The sequence below is a fragment of the Leopardus geoffroyi genome, chromosome C1 (assembly GCF_018350155.1).
Source record: "Leopardus geoffroyi isolate Oge1 chromosome C1, O.geoffroyi_Oge1_pat1.0, whole genome shotgun sequence".
In the NCBI taxonomy this organism is placed as follows: Eukaryota; Metazoa; Chordata; class Mammalia; order Carnivora; family Felidae; genus Leopardus; species Leopardus geoffroyi.
This window is the reverse complement of record NC_059328.1, coordinates 28,290,075-28,297,091: the sequence shown is the minus strand read 5'-3', so window position 1 is coordinate 28,297,091 and position 7,017 is coordinate 28,290,075.

The window sequence follows — 7,017 nt, the reverse complement described above, 5'->3', positions numbered from 1 at the left end:
AAAAGTCACCTCCTGCTCATTCTTGTCACCAACCCGGGAGCACATTTACTTTTTCACTTATTCGACAAACATCGATTAGGTTTCTACTGGCTACCGTCGCTGTCAGAGCCAGGAGAGATGTCAGAGGCCACCAGAGGCGATCTCCCCACTCTACAGACGGGAAGATGGAGGCCCAGAGAGAGGAAGGGACACACAGAAGGCTGGGGATGGAGCTTCCAGGCCAGGCTCTTCTCACGAGAGCAGGTTGTCGCTATAGCTGGCGGTGCCCGTATTTGCACTCAGAGATGCCAGGGTGTGTCACCTGGTTCTTTCCAGGAGAGGAGGGACAGCCTCTAAAGACACACAGTGCTGACTGAAGGGCAGGTCTCCAGGCGCAGAGGACAGTGAGCTTCCTCTGCCCACGCACGTCTCTCTCACCAGGATGTACAGCTGCAGCCCCCTGGCTGGGGCAGGGACCTCTGAGAGACAGGCTTCCGGCGATCGCCCCTCCATTCTCTCCCTGTGTGTCCCCCCAACCCGCCCAGAATTAGGATGGCAAGCTTTGCTCACCATCCCTGCCCACCGGTTTCCCAGGCATCTATGCAGGGCCCCTGGGCCACCAGTCAGCCACCACCTCCCATCCCCCTCTGCCACCACTACAGCGAAAGGCGCGAGAACCACTCGGGGCCAGGAACATCCCGCCCTCCAACCGGAGGCTGGTATCCACACCCGATCACCTCTGCCTTCTCTCCATCCTGTTGGCTGCATCTCTACACACCTAAGGCAAGGGGTTCCCCAAAACCCTCCCAGCTCCCTGTCCCAAGGCACTTAGGCCGGAGTAGGGAGCAGGTGCAGAGGGCAGGTGCAGAGGGGCTGAGTGGAGCTGGCCACCCAGCTGGAAAAGCCTGGGCCACTCTCCTGGCAGACAGCAAAAAGCAAGGGACTTGGAACCACACCTGCTTCCTTCAGCGGCAACACCATGGGGCTTAGAGCAGGCCCCGGCCCTTCTGTGAGCCTCGGGTGCTTTCTCTGTCAAGCAGACTTACAGCCCCACTACCACAGGACTGTTTAGAGACTCACGTCATTTGGTTACTGGCCTGGTGCAGCAGAGCAGGGCTCAGACCCCGGTCCCCCTGGCTGGAAGGCTCCCAGTCTTGCCCCTCACACCCCTGCCTCTCCTCTCCCCCGCCCCCCCCCCCCACTCCAAGAGGCTGGTCTCACACCAGCAGCAGGAGGCGGAAAGCAGGTTCCAAGCCCAGGCCTGTGGCCTGACCTTGTGATGGTCTCGATTCATCAAAAACCGCCTCTCGGATGAGTGAACATTGAAAGAAACATGGAAAACAAGCACGTGGGCCCATTGATGAAATGTTTGCTGCCATACCGTTCCACAGACCAAAAATAATTCCAAAGCCATCCCCACGTGATAAAACATCAGCAATGTAGAGCACAGTTTAAATATTAATGCCTAATTTTTCTTCAATTATTCATAAGGGGATGTGCATTAGACGATATGGTGCATGAGGGACAGTCCCAGAAATACAGCATTTGGCCCTCATGCACATAGACAGACAGGTGCACACATCCAGGCGTAGCTCATGTGTTTATTTACAGTAAAGCGGGGCACCTGGGTGGCGCAGTCGGTTAAGCGCCCGACTTCAGCCAGGTCACGATCTCGCGGTCCGTGAGTTCGAGCCCCGCGTCGGGCTCTGGGCTGATGGCTCAGAGCCTGGAGCCTGTTTCCGATTCTGTGTCTCCCTCTCTCTCTGCCCCTCCCCCGTTCATGCTCTGTCTCTCTCTGTCCCAAAAAAATAAATAAACGTTGAAAAAAAAAATATTTACAGTAAAGCTTCTTGAGAGTTTATTCTATAGCAGGTGCTGTGCTAAGTGCTTTATGTGGATCATCTCACTGAGTCTCCCCCAAACCCTCTGTGGTAGGTTCTATTATCCCATTTTATGGAAGAAGAAACTGAGGCACTTGGTTTCCTTGGGTCCTTCAGTCAGCCAATAACAGTGGAAACAGAGGCCAAAGTCCTTTGCTCCTTGCTTCACGTGCCAAAGTCAGAGCTTTATTTTAGAGGGTGTGAGTATTGCTCTCATTTTTAAGCTCAGAGAATAGTTCAATAGGGCATTTTCCAGGAAGATTGGAAAAGTCTCTTCAGTGGGAGTGTCAAGGGATAGCTTGGGCCCCATCAACATTTTCACCAACTCACCTCCAGAGCTACTGTTAAAAATAATAATAATAATAATAATAATGTTCTTAGATACGAGCAAGTGATGTTTCCCCAATCTTGTTAAATTATAAAGTCTTCTTTCTACAATGTTTGCTACTTATCTTGATCTGTCGTAGATGACCTAAGTTAAAATTACGTGCTTCAACGCAAAGGTAGCTTCAACATAAATCCCCTGGTCCCACCCCAAACTGCTTTCAACCAGCCTGTGACCCCAGCCCCTCCCACTTGGAATCGCAAGAAACTTGGAGCCACCCCCAAGGGGTTTCTGCATGAGAGCCAGGCCTGCCAAGGCAGAAGCAGGTTAGACTTGCAAATGTGTATTAACCTAGACTTTGAACATCTGAAGCCACCCCTAAGGGTCTTCTGTCTTACCCAGCCAGGGCCGATACAAAAAGAAGATTGGAGAAGCCATGGGCAAAAGTGAGGCAGGGTCAAGGAGTTGGGTCAGCGGCTGGGGGAGGCCTCAGGCCGAAAGATGTCACAGCTCTACTTGCTGGAGTCCTCAGCAATGACTTTGAGTTCAGAAACGTTTCCACGCTTTCTTTGCTTGACTTTGTGTCTTGGTAGCAGCTGGTATTAAAAAGCCCTTGGGGCAACTCAGAAGTGGGTGTTTTCTCTCCAGGAATGGTGTCTAGGTCTCTGGGGTTTTCCCAGGACTTGCGGAGGACTGGACCAACCTCACAGGTGCTCAGCGTAAATGCAGGCTGGATGGAGGTGAGCAGGGAGAGAAGAGAGACTGACGCGATAGCTCCAGCCTTGGCTACGCTGAGTGTTTAAATCATCCTTGCCCCAGGCCTCACCCCCTGAAATGCCGATCGAATTGTTTGGTTGGACATAGGTTTAAAAAAAAAAAAAGAGGGGCGCCTGGGAGGCTCAGTCAGTTGAGCATCCGACTCTTGATATGGGCTCAGAGTGTGATTGCATGGTCGCAGGATCAAGCCCTGTACCGGGATTCTCTCTCCCTCTCTCTCTCTCCCTCAAAATAAATAAATAAACATTAAAAAAAAAGAAAACTCCTTGAGTAATCCAAGTGGGCAACCAGGATTGAGAACCTCTTGGCTAGCGGGATGAAACGGAGTCACCAAGAACGAGGAGCTGGTGAAGTCAGGCTCTATAATCCACAGAAGGGACCAGCGAGGCTCACCCCGGAAGCTGTGTGCTGTGCACTGGGCTAAGGACCCAGGATAGAATAGGGTACAAGGCTTGGGGTCCAGTGGGGAAGGTAGACCTTAGTCAAATAAAGTGTGTGTGTGTGTGTGTGTGTGTGTGCGTGCGTGCCTGGGCGTGTGCCCATACAAACACACAAATAGGGGCAAATACTCAGAAGGAAAAGAACAAGGGCTTTGTGAGTCTTGGCATAGTTTGGAAGGTCATGGAAGTTTCCTTGGAAGATGCAGAGAATGGAACAAGAGACAGGCGGAGGAAGCAGCCTGTCCAAAGGCCCAGAGGGAGGAGGGAACATGCACGTTCCCTTGAGGGATCGATGGAAGGAAGGCTGAAATCCAAAGGCTGATGGACCAAATGGCCTGAAATGGGGGCCGAGTGGATGGCAGGGAGCAGCCGAGGTCACACCAGGAAGCCAGTGAAGGGATTTCAGGCTGGGACTGACATGATCAGGTTTGCTTTTTTTTTTTTTGGCAATTATTTTTATGGAGATAAAACTCACACGACCTAAAGGTCACCATTTGAAAATGTCTAATTCAGTGGTTTTTCGTGTATTCACAGTGTTGTACAACCATCGTCACTATCTGCGTTCCAGAACATTTCCCTCACCCCAAAAGGAAACCCGGTACCCGTTAAGTAAGTAGTCACTCCCAAAGCCCACCTCCCCCTGTCCTCCGGCAACCACGAATCATCTACTTCTGTCGCTGTGAAATCACCCATTCCGGGCGTTTCCCGTAAGTGGAAGGAGACAACACATAGCCTCTTGCAGAAGGCTTCTTTTACCAAGCGTCACGTTTCCAAGGCCCCCCGTGTCGCCACACGCATCAGCACCGCCGTCCTGTTTATGGTCAGACATCTCCCATGACGTGGTTAGACCACACGTTGTGTACCCTGTCACTAGGTAATGGACGTTGGGCTCTTTCCGCTTTGCGGCTATTCTGAGTATTGCTGCTATACGCGTTCCGGTTCCAGCTTTTGTGGAAACGTGTATGTTCAGTTCCGTACCTACTTAGTAGTGGGATTGCTGGGTCATGTGGCGACTCTGTCTAACTTTTCGCGGACGCGCGCAACTGCTTCCTACAGCGGCTGCCCCGTTTCCACATTCTCACCAGCAACACACGAGGGGGTCCGGTTTTCCCACGTCCTTGCCAACGCTTGTCCTTTTCGTTTCGTTTTCTACATCGTCGTCCAGTGGGTGTAAAACGGTCCCTTGTGGTTTTGATTTTTATCTTCTCTGACGACTAATGATGCTGAGCATCTTTTTGTGTGCTCATTGGCCATTAGCATATCTCTTTTGGAGAAATATCTATCTATCCAAACCCTTTTCCCATTTTTAAATTGGGTTGTCTTTTGGTTATTGAATTGTAAAAGCTCTTTATATACTCTGGATACCAGGCCTTTGTCAGATAGATGAATTGCAAATATCTCCTCCCATTCTGTAGGCTGTCTCTTCAACTCTCTTGATAGCATCCTTTGACGCTCAAATGTTTTAATCTGTTGACGTCTACTTTGTCTATTTTTTTTCTTTTGTTGCTTGTGCTTTTGGTGTCGCATTTAAGAAACCAGACCCTACGGGTGTGTGAGGGGGATGGGTGAAATGGGTGATGGGCATTAAGGAGGACACCTGTTGGGATGAGCACCGGGTGTTGTATGTATACGACGAATCACTGAATTCTACTCCCGAAACTAATACTACTGTTAACTAACTGGAATTTAAATAAAAACTTGAAGAAGAAGAAGAAGAAGAAGAAGAAGAAGAAGAAGAAGAAGAAAAAAAGAAAGAAGGAAACCAGACCCTAATCCAAGGTCACTGAGATGCACACCTTTGTTTCCTTCCAAGGGTTTTATAGTTTTAACTGTTACAGTGAGGTCTTGGGTCCGTTTTGTATTAACCTTTTAATATTGTATAAAATAGGACTACCAATGTATTCTTTTGCGTGTGGATTGCCATTGTCCGAGCCAGCATCATTTGCTAAGAAGCAAGTGTCTTCTTTCCCCATCGAACGATCTTGGCAAACTTGTCGAAAATCACAGATGTCTAGGATTATTTCTGGACTTTCCCTTCTTTCCCACTGATCTGTATGTCTATCCTTCTGCCTCACCACAATATTTTGATTCCTGCAGCTTTGTAGTAAGGTTTGGAATAGGAGGTTGTGGGTCCTCTCCGTCCTTCTTTTTCCAAGATTGTTTTCACTATTTGGGGTGCCTCATGTCTCCCCTGGAGTTTTAGGATCGGGTTGCCCATTCCCGAAAAAGAGAGAGGGAGGAGGCAGTGGGGATTTTACTAGGAATGCACTGCCTCTACTTTGCTTGGGAAGGCCACGTCATCTTGGCGACACGATGTCCTCTAGTCCATGAACGTGGATGTCTTTCCACTCAGTTAAGTTTCAAAGTGCAACTCTTGCACGTTCTTGGTTAAATTTATTACTATTTTTCGATGCTCTTGTAAATGGAATTATTTTCTTAATCTCATTTTCAGATTTCCCATTGCTGGTATATAGATATACAACTGGTTTTCACATCGATCTTGTATCCTGTAACTTTGCTGAATTTCCTTATTCATCCTAAGAGTTTTTCTATGGATTCTTTAGGGTTTTCTACGTGTAAGATCACGTCATCTGCAAATAGAGGTGGTTTGACTTCTCTCTTTCCAATCTGAATGCCTTTTGCTTCATTTTTTTTTTTTTTTTCACTTTCTTGCCCAGTTGCCCTGGCTAGAGCTTCCATACAGTGTTGAATACAAGTGTTAAGAGCGGACATCCTTGTCTCATTTCTGATCTTAGAAGGAAAACGCAGGCTTTAACCATTAAGTGTGATGTCACCTGTGGGTTTTTAATAGGTGCTCTTTATCAGGTTGAGAGAGTTCTATTCCTAGTTTGTCGTGCATTGTTATCATGAAAGGGTGTTGGATTTTATCAAATGCTTTTTCTGTGTCTATTGAGATGATCATTTTGTTTCTGTTCTTTATTCTATTAATACGGTGTATCACATTGATTGATCAGGTTTGCATTTTGAAAAGACCATTCGGCTGTAGTATTTTTTAGAAAATCAAACTAAACAATGTATTATTTGGGAATATATTGTTCCGGGATCACATTTAAAGCAAGAGACGAAGAGAAGGAGAAAGGGAAATTTTGCAAGATCAGGGTCTTTGCGAGGGAAGGGACAGATCATGTCTAATTTTGTTTTTTTAACGTTTATTTATTTTTGAGACAGAGAGAAACAGAGCATGAACGGGGGAGGGTCAGAGAGAGGGAGACACAGAATCTGAAACAGGCTCCAGGCTCTGAGCTGTCAGCACAGAGCCCGACGCGGGGCTTGAACTCACGGACCGCGAGATCATGACCCGAGCTGAAGTCGGCCACTTAACCAACTGAGCCACCCAGGCGCCCCTGTCTAATTTTGAAAACTTTCTGTGTAACCGAAGTGGGCAAACATATTCCTGCTCAGATCGCGGTTCAAGGACATTTCAAAGTAGGGTGTTGCCTGTCCTGGATGCTGACAGCTACTGGCAGAGTACCACACGACAGCCCAGCTCTTTTGGACACTAATTACTCAGGCGAAAAGAAGTGAGGCAAAGTCGTGGGATGTCCCAGCAAGAGTGTCCGTAGGGGAAGTCCACATAGCCTGGGCAAAGCAGGGC